The sequence below is a fragment of the Chelonia mydas genome, chromosome 10 (genome assembly GCF_015237465.2).
Source record: "Chelonia mydas isolate rCheMyd1 chromosome 10, rCheMyd1.pri.v2, whole genome shotgun sequence".
Classification (NCBI taxonomy): Eukaryota; Metazoa; Chordata; order Testudines; family Cheloniidae; genus Chelonia; species Chelonia mydas.
The window spans coordinates 59358128-59372674 of NC_051250.2; the positions used below are offsets into that span (position 1 = coordinate 59358128).

General features: G+C 41.2%; 1 protein-coding gene across 8 annotated transcripts in view; it reads left to right on the top strand.

Annotated features, from left to right (window-relative positions):
• RAB27A (RAB27A, member RAS oncogene family) overlaps positions 1-14547 on the top strand; it is a 71342-nt gene that overhangs the window by 32065 nt on the left and 24730 nt on the right. The window lies entirely within an intron of this gene.

A 14547-nucleotide genomic window follows, 5' to 3' on the forward strand; every position in this document is an offset into this window, starting at 1 on the left:
TTATGATGGTTAGTTTGCATGGGATCTTCTGATTCTTATTAATGTGTGTTAGACTTTGCTGATCTTGATTGTACAGCAATGATTGGTCTGAATTTCCCTCGAGTTGAACATTGCCTTTGAGATACTCTAATATATCTTTATGGAGTGAATCTACATTAGTTAAATTAGTTTGATCACTGGCAACCTGTTTTTCCTGAGTAATTTAGTACACTTTCTCTGGAAAGTGGTAGGGTGCACAGGTGCACCCCCAGACCCTTGAACTAATACACAGCACTTGTGTGTTTATAAGACAGTAGAGCACCTTTCTTGGAGGCAATGTAGGTAGGTTCTAAATAAAAGATATTAATGGGAAATTCCTCTTTGGGAAGGGGCAGGAAGTCCGTCTGGCATGTAATGTTCTGAAAGTAGCAAAAGAAAAACGTCATGTAATGCCTCCATGGCCATGCAGTTTCTTCAAAATAAAGAAAGAACTCTTTATGAAAAGTAATCATCATATGACAGACAAAGCTCTGTCGGCTTACAGCTAAGATGATGTGTGTTAACTATGGAACTAACATACCCCAAGCCTCAAAGACAATTGGTAGTGGGGAAAACCATAAGCAATATACTAGAGATTGCTTTTCCTTAATTTTTCTTTTGAGCACCACATTTCTCATCCTGCTCCCTTGAATAATACCAGCCTGAAGCTTGGAGAGTGGGGCAGGGAGGAAATATCATCACCTCACCATCATATGCCTATTACACCTCTGGTGTTTAGGGCAGTGATGAAGCTTCTCCACTCCTGTCTGTTTCTGGCAAGTCTTTCAATAGTTTTCCAGCTGTGCCCCAGGTTTTTCAGCTCGGCTTTCACAACTCTTTGCCATGTTGTTTTCGGATGGCCTCGTTTTCGCTTGCCTTCAGGTGGCCATCTTATTGCTACTCTGGTGATGGAATCAGTTTCCATCAGAAGCACATGCCCTATCTATTTCCGATGCCTCCTGGAAATGATGGTCCTCTTGGCTGCACTGTGTCAATAGATGTTGGTTTGAGATTGTTCTGGGCCAAAAGATATGGAGGACTTTTCTGAGGCAGGTTGTATGGAATGAAGCAGTTAGGACATGTCCTACTTTCTCATTTCCCCAGCATTCTGCACTATAAAGTAGTGTTGAAAGTACGTGCTGTGATAAATCTTGAGTTTGGTTTTGGAGTTGTATTTTGATGATTTCTAGACTGTATTTAAGCTCCTGAAGGTGTTCCTGGCTTTACTGATTTTGTTCTGGATGTCCTGGCTTGTTCCACCATCCTGGCTGATAGTGCTGCCCAACTATGTGAATGTTTCCACGTTGGTGAGACAATAATCCTCTATCCGTACTGGTGATGGTGAGGCAATATTAAAGGTCATGATATCTGTCCTATTGCAGTTGATTTTCAGTCCAATTTGCTGACTGAATGCGTTGAGTTGAGTTGTTCTTGTTTATGGTGTTGGGTATGTGATAGGAGAACATCATCATCTGCGAAGTCCAGGTATTAAAGGGATGAGAAGAGTGTCCATTTAATGCCTCTTGGCATGTCTTCTGTTGTACGCTGCATTACCCAGTCGATGGCAATGTTGAAGAGGATTGCAGACATGACCCACCCCTGACATACTCCTGTTTTGACTTCAAAACTGAGCTCATTGTGATCAACACTGCATGTGAAGTTGAAATAGAAGCTTTTGATGACGTTGATTATACGGAACAGAATTCCATATGCCCGCAGAATGCACCATAGGCTGATTCTGTGAATGCTGTCAAAAGCCTTCTCAAAGTCTATGAAATTTATGTAGAGTTTCCGTTGCATTCTAAGCACTGTTCTATTATGTTTCGTAGAATGAAGATCTTGTGTGTACATCCATGCCCTTTCCGAAAACCAGCTATCAACTGCCTCTGATATTCGCTGGCCTATGATCTTACACAATACTTTGCTTGGTACAGATAAAACTCTGATACCATGCCAGTTATTATAAACACTGAGAGTTCCTTTCTTTGATATCTTCACTATAGTCCCATTGATCCACTCACCTGGCACTTTTTCCCTTTCCCAGATTTACATAAATTAGAGGGGCCAGGATCGATGCTGCTAATTTAGAATTTACCTTGAACAATTCTTCATTCAAGTTATCCTTGCCAGGAGCTTTCCCATTTTTTAAGGATTTGATGGCTTGAATAATCTCTTCCTTAGTTGGGGTGTCTGTGTTGATATCAAGATCTTCTTCTGCCTTCTGGATGTTTGCTTCCTTTTTAGGTGGCTCCCTGTTCAGCGATTCCTTGAAATGCTCTGTCCAGCACATTTCTTGTTCTTTTTCGGTTGTTAGTAGGTGGTCTTGTTTGTTCCTGATAAGAGTGTTTGGTGGTGTGTGCCGTTTACCATTGATAAGCCACGTCATTTTGTAGATGGCTCCTTGTTCACGACAAGCAGCTGCATCCTCTGCTTGTGTTGCCAGATTATCAATATAATGCCATTTGTCTGCTCTCACAAGGCGTTAGACCTCCTGGTGTGCCTTGCTATACTGCTTGTGGTATTTGTCCTTTAGCTTCTGGGATTTTGTGTCTAAAACTTTTTTCTTCAGGGCTCATCTGATTTCTAAGGCATTCCATGTGCTGGGTGTAATTCACTCCTTCCTTCTCTTCCGCCTGTAGCCTACCTAGAGAGGCTTCACTGCTCCGTTTATAAATTGCTGTTACTTTGTCCCACTTCTTGCTGATCTCTTCATCCGCATTCCCCTCCTCTTCATCAAGGTCTGTAAGTGCTTGAAACCCATTTTTTAACTGCAGAATGACGGTGTTCTGTATTTCAAAGGACTTTAGCTTGTCAATATTATAACATCTATGTCCCTTATTTGGTGGACCCACACTTCTCAGTTTTAGCTTGATGGAGGCTGTCATGAAGTGGTGGTCACTGCCAACATCTGCACCCCTTCTCAATTTCACATCTGTCAGTGAGTGTCACCATTTGCCTTTGATCATGATGTGGTCAATCTGGTTCTTCTCTGCCATTTGGAGAACACCATGTCAACTTGCGAATTTCACGATGTTCAAATAGGTTTCCGCCAATGACTAGGTCATTCATATTACAGAAATCAACAAGCCTTTCTCCGTTTTCATTCATGGTGCCACACCCATGTCTTCCCATTGTTCTGTCATTGGTTGTGTTGTCCTTACCGACCTTGGCATTCGGGTCTCCCATGATAGTTAGGTTGTGGCGTGGTACTCTCTCTCTAACTCCGCCTGTAGTGTAAGGTAGAATTTGTCCTTTACTTTTTCATCACTGTCATTTGTTGAAGCATAGCACTGAATCAGGGTGATATTATTCTGTTTCCCTTTCGGTCTGGCTCTCATAACTCTGCTGCTGCTGGATTTCCATTCAAGCAGGGAATGCTCCACTACCTTCTTCAAAAGGGTGGCAACATCCTCATGGTGTTGTCCAGAAAACAGCAAAGTTTTTTTCCCGAGGCGGCTGTTAATCTTCCTGATCCCGTCCATCTGCTCTCGCTGACACCCAGGATGTGCAACCTATTGCGTCTCATCTCTGCTGTGACCTGAGCTAGCTTCCCTGTTTCGTACGTTCCAAACCCAAGTTTGGTTTTTGTCTTGGTGTTGAGCACTTCAGTCTTCGTCCCTGTGGCTTCCTTCCAACTTTCACCACTGGCAGTCTTACGGGTCATCGACTCCCGAAGGCCATCACACACAATGATGGTTGATATCTGTCACTGTTTCCATAACATATTTTGTTTTTTACGGGACAGAGTTGTTAGCCCTGTGCCTAACCCCCAACCAGGGTGTCTGTTTTGTGTGGCCCCTCCCCCACAGACCAATCCGGCCTGGTTGAACCTACCAGGAGCAAAAAGCCCCCACCGACACAGACTCTGGGGATCGTTAGAGGACGCAAGCTGTTCCGCCACAGCAAAGCACGGACGCCAGAGGGCAGCAGGGAGGAAGTATATTCAAGACAAATACTAGATAAATTCCTAATTTGCAAATTGGATAATGGAATAATCTAATAAGAGAAATTGCTGAGGCTACCTCGCTAGGTAGATTTAACAAGAGAATATAATATTGAAATATGAAGTACAGGAACTCCTATATGAAGTACAGGAACACTACTATTCCAGTGTGATCAGTCCCTTTCATTGAAGTATAGATCACATCAGAATGTAGGATCCTGCCCAGAGAGTGGTAAAATGGAAAGAACAATGAAAAGAGGTAGGTGTGAATGGGCGACTTATACAGAATAGTTCAGCCTGCCTAACCAATGCCTCCATTAATGTCCTATCAGTATCTTTTTCATGGCTCTGGAAAACTGACTATACTGGAATAGCAATTGAAATAATCTTTTTGCTAGGGGATAACCTGAAAGTTTTGGCAGAGTTTACTCCTGTAATAAAGAGCATAGCCAATGATAATGCACAGTGTGATTCTGGAGTCATACAAACTGATTTTTAAATTCTTGCACAGAAGCACACGGACGTTCTAGTTGTGCTCCCTTTAAAATGATTGGAAACATATTCCTCCAGTAACAGACTGTGCTCCAAGAATGCATATGCCCTGATGTGACATCTGTTAGGATCTCTGCTTTTCTGTCACAAGCTGATAAGCCATTGAACAAAACAAATTACTGCCCACAACCTACAGACTGGCTCTTGTCCAGGGTGAAATGGTATGTCCTATTCCATAACAGATGTGTTAAAAGTTCCCAGAAAAATGCTTCTGAATTACAAATAACACTTAAACCTGGAAACATCAGGAATTCTAATTAAGTTCCAGATATATAGTACTAGCAAGAACCTGCCCAGCTGTGGCTGAAAATACATCTCCAAGGTACTGGCTGTCACAGTCCCTGCCTGCGTAAGATGGGTGAACCAATTTCCAAACACCAAGTACACACCTTTCAAGTGACAGACCACGGCCTTCACTTCTTTTTGGGGTGGGCCCCACAGTCCATCTGCTCTTGACTTTGTCTCTGGGTTGCATGCTGCACCTCCCTCCCAGTTGCTAACCATGATACCTAAAAGGTCCAGTGGGAACCTGTGGACAGTAATACTTCACAAGGACAGAGAAACAGAATATTCAAAATAACATATGGCTTATTTGCCAAAAAGTTCCTAGCACTCAGAAAAATGGATTTAAAACAGAGACTTAAATGCATACTGTCTTATGTATATGTGGCATTGCCCTCAAACTCCTCAGAAGAAGTACTATGCTTTCATTCTTTTGGGGACCAAGTTACAGCCTGTTTGCGGCACACTCTGATTCTCAGTTGGTCTGGGTGTCAGACTATGCCGCTCTTTATGTTCTTCAATCTAGCCCCGTATCCTGTCTTCCAACAGTGCCCAATGCCAGGTGCTTCAGAGGGAATGAACAGAACAGTTAATCACCAAGTGATCCATCCCGTGTCACCCATTCCCAGTTTCTGGCAAACAGAGGTCAGGGATACTTCAGAGCATGGTTTTGCATCCCTGTCCATCCTGGCTAATGACCATTGACGAACCTATCGGCTATGAACTTTTCTAGTTCTTTTTTGAACCCTGTGATGATCTTGGCCTTCACAACATCCTCTGGCAAAGAGTTCCACAGGTTGACAGTGCATTGTGTGAAGAAATACTTCCTGTTTGTTTGTTTTTAAATCTGCTGCCTATTATTTTCATTTGGTGACTGCTAATTCTTGTGTTATGAGAAGGAGTAAATAACACTTCCTTACTTACTTTCTCTACACCAGTCATGATTTTATAGAGCTCTAGGCTGTTTTTTAGAAAGCTGTCCACGATTTCAAGATCTTTCTTGAGTGGTAACAGCTAATTTAGACCCTATCATTTTATATGTATAGTTGGGATTATGTTTTCCAATGTACATTGAATTTCATCTGCCATTCTGTTGCCCAGTCACCCAGTTTTGTGAGATCCCTTTGTAACTCTTCACAGTCTACTTTAGACTTAACTGTCTTGAGTAATTTTGTATCATCTGCAAATTTTGCCATCTCACTCTTTACCCCTTTTTTTTTCAGATAATTTACAAATATGTTGAACCGTACTGGTCCCAGTACAAACCACTGGAAGACACCACTATTTACCTCTCTCCATTCTGAAAACTGACCATTTATTCCTACCCTTTGTTTCCTATATTTTAACCAGTTACTGATCCAGGAGAGGACCTTCCCTCTTATCCCATGACAGCTTACTTTGCTTAAGAGGGTTTGGTGAGGGACCTTGTCAAAGGCTTTCTGAAAATCTAAAGTACACTATATCCACTGGATCACGCTTGTCCATATGCTTATTGCTGTTTAATTTATCAATTTATTCCAAAACCACCTCTAATGACACTTCATTCTGTGACAGTTCCTCAGATTTGTCACCTAAAAAGAATGAACGAGGTTTGGGAATCTCCCTCACCTGCTCAGCCATGAAGAGGAGTTCAAAGAATTCATTTAGTTTCTCGGCAATGGCCTTATCTTTCTTGAGTGCTCCTTTAGTGCTTCCTTGAATGCTTCTTTCATCCTTTCACTCCCTGAGCAGTCTCTTTCAACTCACTCAAACTCCTTTCCTTGGCCTGGGGGTCCTGTAATGCTTTAATATCCTCCTTTGATCCTAGGCTTAGCATTGGCAAGAGTAAACCACTCTAACATGAATTGGGGGGTGGGGGGTGTTCCCCATAATCAGCTTTCCCATTATTCCCTCAAAGACTCATCTGTGTGATTGTTTTTGTCTCTTTTGCTTGGTCTCTCTAACAACCCCTTTTGATTTAACTCCATAGCAAGTAACCCATTATAAGCAAACCTAAAAAGGCATGTGCAGTAGTCCTAAAAATAATACAAAGATATTTTCCAATTTGTCACAATGGTCATTGATTGCATGCTCAGTTAAGTCAATAAACTGGGTGTTTGATAAATCTCAGAGCAAAAGATTATTAACACAACACAGGATACTTTTACCTGCTAACAAAACTGACTCAGCTCAACTCATACCCCCAAAGGCTTAGGAGGACTCCCAATTAGCTGGTTTTGTTTTTTTTATTTGTTTGTGTATCAGATGAAACTGACATAGAATAAACAAAACTAGAACGGATAAAGCAAAATCAGATATGAAAATGCAGTATGAAAAACCTTACATTAAAACATCTCTCGTACCAAAAATAAGAGTGCTGGTGGGGGGCATTTCAATATCAAGTAGAAGCAGCTCTATGCTAGCAAATAACAGCAGCTAACGAGAAGAAAGAGTGTGGGTTTTTTTTTTTTGTTTTTGTATATTCCAACCAAAAAACCACCCTCCAACCACTAAGGAACAGATTCTTATGCTGCTGAAAAGATAGGCAACTCCATCAAAAATGTAAGGAAAAGAATCTGATCAAATCAAATTCTGAAAAATGCCCCCATCCTCCCCAACTCTTTTGAATGTTAGCCCTTTGTTCTGGTCACAATTATGTCAGATACATCAGACAGTTTTATGTTGTAGTCACATTTTGTATTATAATTCATGGTATCTGTGTGGACTAAGTAAATTATATGGAGAACTTGCTGGAGTGACCTGCTAGGTATCTAAGAGACTGATGCCTAATCTGCCCCTTGGACACCTGATATACTAATGGCCATAGTCATTGTTGTCATTGCCTCTGCCAGATCTCTTCTAATACAGCATGTACATTGTATCCCTGCTGAGCTTGGCTATGTGACTGTTTTGAGACAGATTATCTGTATTCCATATAAATCAGTCTCCCAAAAATCAGAGTACAAGACAGCTGAGAGCTTTGCTATCCAAAGGAAGAAAGGATATTTTTTTTTGTTGTTTTTTAAACAGGAACTGTGGAATAAGTTTAGTTACTCTTTAGAAGCTGTCAGAGTGCAACTCTTAGAACTTGTCAAAATTCTGTCTAAATTGTTTGACAAAAATTGAGTTTTTAACTGAACAGTTTTTGTGTGTGAAGAGTCTGTTTTCTATGAAAAATTAAATTTTTGAAATACAAAATATGTAATGCCCAAGAACCAAAATGTGTTCAGTTTTTCAGCCGAAAACAGAAATTTCCCATGATGCACTATGCCCATATAACTGCCATAGTGCATCACCTCCCCTTGTCAAGAGAGGAGCCTGCAGCGCATCAAGGGATATGCAGTCAGCCTGGCCTATTGAATGGAGAGCATGAGAAACCTGAACAGCTTCTCCCATGAAGCATCCTAGGGGCATTTCAGATCTAACTATTTGGGATTTGGCTGAGATGAAATATTGAAAGTTGAAAAAACTTTTATAGGAGGAAAACATTTTCCCAACCAGCTTTAGTGACTGGATTATGTCCAAAATGGATGATCATGGCTATATTGTGTAAGTAAAGGGTCAGAAGATGTCTAGGACTCTCCTACTCAACAGACTAGCCATTTTAAAGTACTTGGTAGGGGTTTCTAAATGTTCCATGAAACTTGATTTCTTAAAAAGAAGTTCCCAGTAGCCACAGAAGTAAACTCAAGCAGATGGTCCCAAGGCTGTTTTACAGATAGCACACTCCAAGGAGATTAAACAAATAAGCCTGGCATGTTTAATTTATAGCATGGTCTTCTGAAACAGCCAATCAGATTAGATGTTATGATCTATGTTGCCTTCAGCTGTACGCACTCTTACAAACCTGCTCATGATTTGTGTGAACGGCAATGTCACTTTCTACCTATACAAACCACACTTGAAATGGTGGCGTTTTTCCCTCCTCCCAGTTTTGGGGTTTCCACCCTTTCGTATTCCCTCCGCTCTGCTTTTTCATTTATTACCATAATTCCAGTGACCTGCTGATTTTTTTCACTTCCAAGAGCATACAACAACTCCCTAAAGTTTAATTCCTATAAATATCTAAAGCACTGGTCCTCCATCTACCCTCTTCCCCAGAGGCTTTTGTGGGGTGAAGAAATGAGGGGGCTTGTTTTTTCTCCCTTCCTTGTCTTCTCCTAGCTCCTTAGAGGTGGTGGTTTCCACTCCCTATCAGCACTATGTTGCTGTGAGGGTGGACAAGCTTCTATTTATCTTCTTCCTTTGACAAGCATGTGTGTCTTTATTAGGGATATCCGGGTGGCTTCTAAGCTGACAGTCCAGGTACTTGGTACTCTGTAGATGAGGATGTCGGAATTGTTTTTTAAATTTGAAAGGAAGCCCAGCAGGATTGTGGCTGGGACTAGTTCTAGGCAGACGCTCTGCTGAAAAAGACAGAGCAGCAGTTTTAGGGAATAATATTTTTTCCTTATCCTAATTGTGAGAGTCGGTGTTAGGAGACAGTGTCATTTTGTAATTATCAATGTCATAGGATACCTTACACCAGCTTTTCTCAAATGTGGCCACTGAAAATTGTCATGAGACAGAACTGTTGACCTCCAACCAGCTCTAATCTACATGCATGCAAAATTTCATGACGATTGCACCACTTGCTGTATCTCCCGCTTTTTCAAGATAAAGCGGATGACAATTGTCCTACATTTTGATTATAGATTTCTCCATTAATAAGGCCTCTACAGAAATAGTAGTACTGGTTGCATCAAAACAGAATCGGAATCCTTGAGCAATACCCCAAATTCCACACAAAGTTCAGTCTAGTAGAGCTGGAAAAGGAGCAGCTTTCACTAACTTGGCTCGTATCCCTCCATGACTCTTGGCCTTCAATAATAAAGGGGGCAGAAGGGTGCACACTTTCCCATATGTGGCCTCAACTGTGTGTTATACCGTGCTTCTTCCAGGCAGTGCTTATTCAGACAGTGGCAGCGCACAACTGCAGTTCTTGCACTCATCTGCTGGGCTGGATTCAAAGGGGAAACCAGGAAGTGAAAGCTGCCAGTCCCATGAGATGTCCAGTCTACCTATTGCACAGAAGTGTTAACTATTTTTACCACCATTACCCATGAATCCTTATTTCTTCGGGGTTTATTGTTTCCTTGATACTTGTTCATGCATCTCATTTTTACAATAGTATCAGAGGACTTCAGAGGGTGGGGATGGGGGTGGAGGTGTTGTGCTGTATTGAAGATGCATGATATTCTGAATAGGTTTTTCTTTTTTTTACTGCTAGCACAGGTGACACACTCACAAACCCTGACACTATTAACTTTGAACTACTTCCATTTAACTCCTGCTTTTGTGCCCTCCCCTTTTGTTCCTACAAATTTCTCTAAGCCTTGCTCTGATGAAATTCAGCTTCTTACTTTTCCTTGGTTTGGTCTTACTTTAACAAGAGTTATGAAACTAACTGTTGTCCCCGGCCTCTTCCTGCAGCCTCTACATTTCTGATGGTGTCCCCTGGCTTTCTCAAAATGATATCAAGTACTTCTAGTTTCTCTTCTTATCCTCTTATGTAAGATTGGAGTCATATACCACATCCGCAAAGCTATTGCCTAACTTACTGCTTCCATGCCTTTTTTTTTCTGGGAAGTTTCGGGGAGGAGGATAGAGTTGAAAGGCAGCTAATTTCTCTCACAATAAAGAACTTTCCTGTGAAGCTTGTTTGATGCCTGCTAGTTCCTGCTCTTCATTTTGACCATTCTGTTGGGAAATTCTGCAATTCTGGGCTAAATAAGCTGACAGTGGATGCAGATGCCACAGGATACATTCAGGTGGGATACATGTGGTATCGCTATTTGTGAATTGAAGCCCTACAACTGGCTTAATGGGGACAGACCCTTGCACCCACAGTGAACTCCACTGAAATCAATGGGGCTCTGCATGGGCACGATTTCAGCCTGCATGTAGCTAGTCAAGGGCTAACAGTTTAATATTTCCCTTGCTTCTTGAAGAATCTGATTCCTTCTATTCCCTTTTTAGAGTGGAAGCTAAAAATGTGCACACAGCAATCAAATGCCAAATAAGGGGATGCACATAGTGAGAGTATCCAAATTGGAAGGAACTGGAAATAGTGCGGAACAGTTACCTCATAATTGTCTGATACTTTGTTAGTGGTAAGACCAAGGTACCATTAAGTTCTGCTTAATGCATGGCAATAATGGCTGTAAAAAGCAAACCAGGTATTAGATTTTATTAGGAAGGGACTATATTAAGAATATTCTAGTGTTATATAAACTCATGACATGCCTTCACCCTGAGGTACTATGTTTGGTTCTAGCTACTCAGGGGGTGGGGAAGCAGGGGGAAACAGAGTATAAACAGAAGGGTATTGACAATGATTAGAGGCATTTGAAGGCTTCCATGTGAGGAGAGAGTTAAAAACATTAGAACTATGGTTTAGAGAGGAGACACATAAGAGATGGTATGATATAAATGTATAAAACAAATGCTGTATAGTAAAGCAGTCAGGTGCACTTAGTTTCTCCCTTGTCTTGCGTTGAGAGGGGGTCATGCAATGGAATTTAAAAGCTACACATTTTAAAACTGTTACTCTAGCAGTTTCTCTAGCTGAAATAAGAAATTGAAAAGTGATAGCAAGGTTCATACTTCAGGAGATAGCTCAACCACTAACTGTCAGGTTCCAGGAAGAAAATTTCATAATCCTGTTGTTGAACTGTTATGGGGGTTTTATATGTTCCTTAGAGTATCTGGCACTGGCCACTGTTGAAGACAGGATACAGTAAGTATGCAGTTCCGGTGTCAGTCAGACAATGCGCAGTAGTCTGCTTTTTAAGCTAATGTTAGTACTTTTGCTTTTATGCCTAAGTCCCATTTTTCAAAAATGAAAGGCAATAAGACTTCGGGTTTATCTACACTGTGTCATAGTCTGCACTAGCTTGGGAGTAAATTCTAGTGCATGCCAGCAGGGTCCACGCAGGCCAGTTAGTGTGCAACATACCGGTGCAGATTAGAAGTTCCCTAGTGGGTGTTAACATAGTACTTTTTGAAATGAGACTATATTAACTCACATAAGGGAGCTTTTTGGAGTCGACACAGGCCAGTTTGTGTATGTTATATTAGTGCACACTGGAATTCATGCCCCACTGTGCAGACTAAGATATTATGTAGACAGGCCCTTGGGCTCTTAAGGACCAAAGTCATTTTTGAAAGTGGAACATAGGGTATGTCTAATTGCAGTCGGTGGTTTGGTTTGCAGCTCATGTCAGCATACCTGTGATACCTTTAGTTTAGCTAGCTCACTAATAATAGCAGGGAGTATGCAGCAGCGCAAGCTTCAGCACGGACCCAGAATGCTGGGTACATACTCACTCACATTCCTTGCCTGGGTCTGCGCTGCTATCTTTTGCCCTATTAGATAGATTAAGACTAGTGCAGGTATGTCTACATGAGGTGCAGTCACACGATTGCAGTGTAAGCCTCCTAAGTCACTTCGACATTTTTGAAAATTTTACCCTATATGAAAAAACCCAGCACTAATTCTTGTTTTTATCTATTAGACAATAGATATAAACACTTCTCGCTAAGGAAAGTCTATCTTGTCCTTTCCGCACAATGCTCCATCAGCACAAAGTAATTCAGAAAGTTTAATATGGAGAAGTTCTGCTAGGTCTACTTCATCTAACCCTGTCTTTCCCCAGATTACTTGGGTTAAGGAAAGATTTAATAGTTCCCATCAAGAATATCTACAAGTGACATCGTTTCTCTGCTTACCTGGTGAGCGTTAAAGGCTGTGCACTCATTGGATTTGATAAAGTAGTCATGGTGGGGGTAAATCAATAGTTAGATGAGAAACTGAAGTTCTCTAGGGAAAAACCTCAGGTACTGCAGGTGTTAAGTGATTCAGTAGCTTGTATGGTTTCCATGAGTACTGAACCAGTGCCCCACTATGGTGTTAAGAAACACTGTGAGTGACATGCCATCTTTCAGCTGGACAATAAGACTTTACTCTTAACCCCTTGTGATTATTAAAAATCACCGGCCAGTTTTGCCATAATACTAACCCTAGGGTCCTGGATAAATAAATTCCAGCTTCTACCTGTCTAAATTCCCCTTGTAATTTCTATTGGATATAGTATCTTTCATTTCCTGTCCTAATCTGTGTATCATTAAATATTTTCTGTTTCACTTTAGAGAGATGGCTGTGGAGGGTGAAGTGATTCCTATAGAGTATTTCTAAATCAATTTAGTTGAGTGGCACTATTTTTGTGTGTCAATTTAAGTATGTGCCTAAGTGTTTGCAGGATTGGAGGCTTAGTAGACAACAGTTGCTTAAGAATTGTTAAGCAGTTTTAGGATCCATTTGGCTGACAGCTGCTGTATGTGCAAAATCATGTCATTTTATTTTTAAAGTGTTGAATGGGGAGTCGTTTGTAATTCCCCGTTCACTACTGAGGACCTAACTGTTAGTTGGCAAATATCTAACGTTGACCTACTTAGCAAGGACCAAGGTTCCAAATGAGGCTTTATTCAGAGGGTCACACTGCTAAAAAGCTGGCATGGAGGGAGGCCGCTCTGAACTTTTTACCCAGGCTATAAGAAAAGGTTGTGGGCAGTCCACTATAACATCAAAGAACGAAGATACTCTGATTTTCTCACTATATCAGTTGGTTAAATGTGGGTTCTTGGGGGTCCCCCTTCTATAAGGGCATTTCCATCACAACAAACCAGGTCAGTTATAACGACTACTGTAGTCATGTAGTGCTGAAGTTGTTGTACACAATGAATTGAACACAAACGAGCTTGCATGTCCACCATGTTTAAAAACCTGTGTAACTGCACTGCTCTTCAGTACATGATTTCACCCTTAAGCCGAGCTTTTCAGGGCACTCAATGGGCAAACATTTTACATTGGGGCACTGGGCCTTAGAAGCTGGGGTCTGTGATAACCGCAGGATAATTTTTCTTTTAAAGAAACAGGAATTCAGTCTTCAGAAGAGGTGAAGCCACCATTCATATCTCTTGAAAGTGGCTCTGAAATGTGGGATTCCATCTTCATTTTGCCTAGAGCTTGGTTGAATATTTTCCATCAACATTTTTCTTCAGAAGATGCCCTTTCAAAAAACTTAGAACTGTTTTTTTTTTTTTAATAAAAATACTTCCTTCTGACGAATATTTTTAATGAGGGATTAGCTCTAATTGTCCATGATTTCTATATCAAATTTACAGAGCTTACAAGTAAAAAGATGATGGTGGCTATTGTTCCTAACCGACCTTGGGCAGTTTGGGATCTGAGTCAGCCGGAGTTCTTTCCTTCATGCTCCTCATCACTAGCAATACGGGCTCTGGAGGCTAAATTCTGCCCTCATAGTTACATCTGTGCAATTCTATTTAAAGTCCCATTGATGGGCAGTGGGGGCACAAATGTCAGCGGACAAACTGAAAAGAGTGGAGATGCACAGGTGTCCCTGCAGGTCTAATTTGGTCTTCAGAATCTGCACTATTGATGGTGATGCCTGAAAGAACCCAGCTTGATTCCCAGATCCCAATGATGACTTTGCAGGGATGGTAGCTGGAGGGGAAAAAATCTTTCAGCCAGTAAACTGAGCAAATTCAGTATAGATTGAGCAGGAGACAATAAAAATGGAAGCCCATATGGAGTTGCTTTTCAGAGCAGAGCCACACATTGGGATTTCTTGGATATCAGCATTTTCTAGGACTTAAATATCAGTAGATTTGTGGCAGACTATATTTTTGGTAGCTTTGCTCAAATGAGT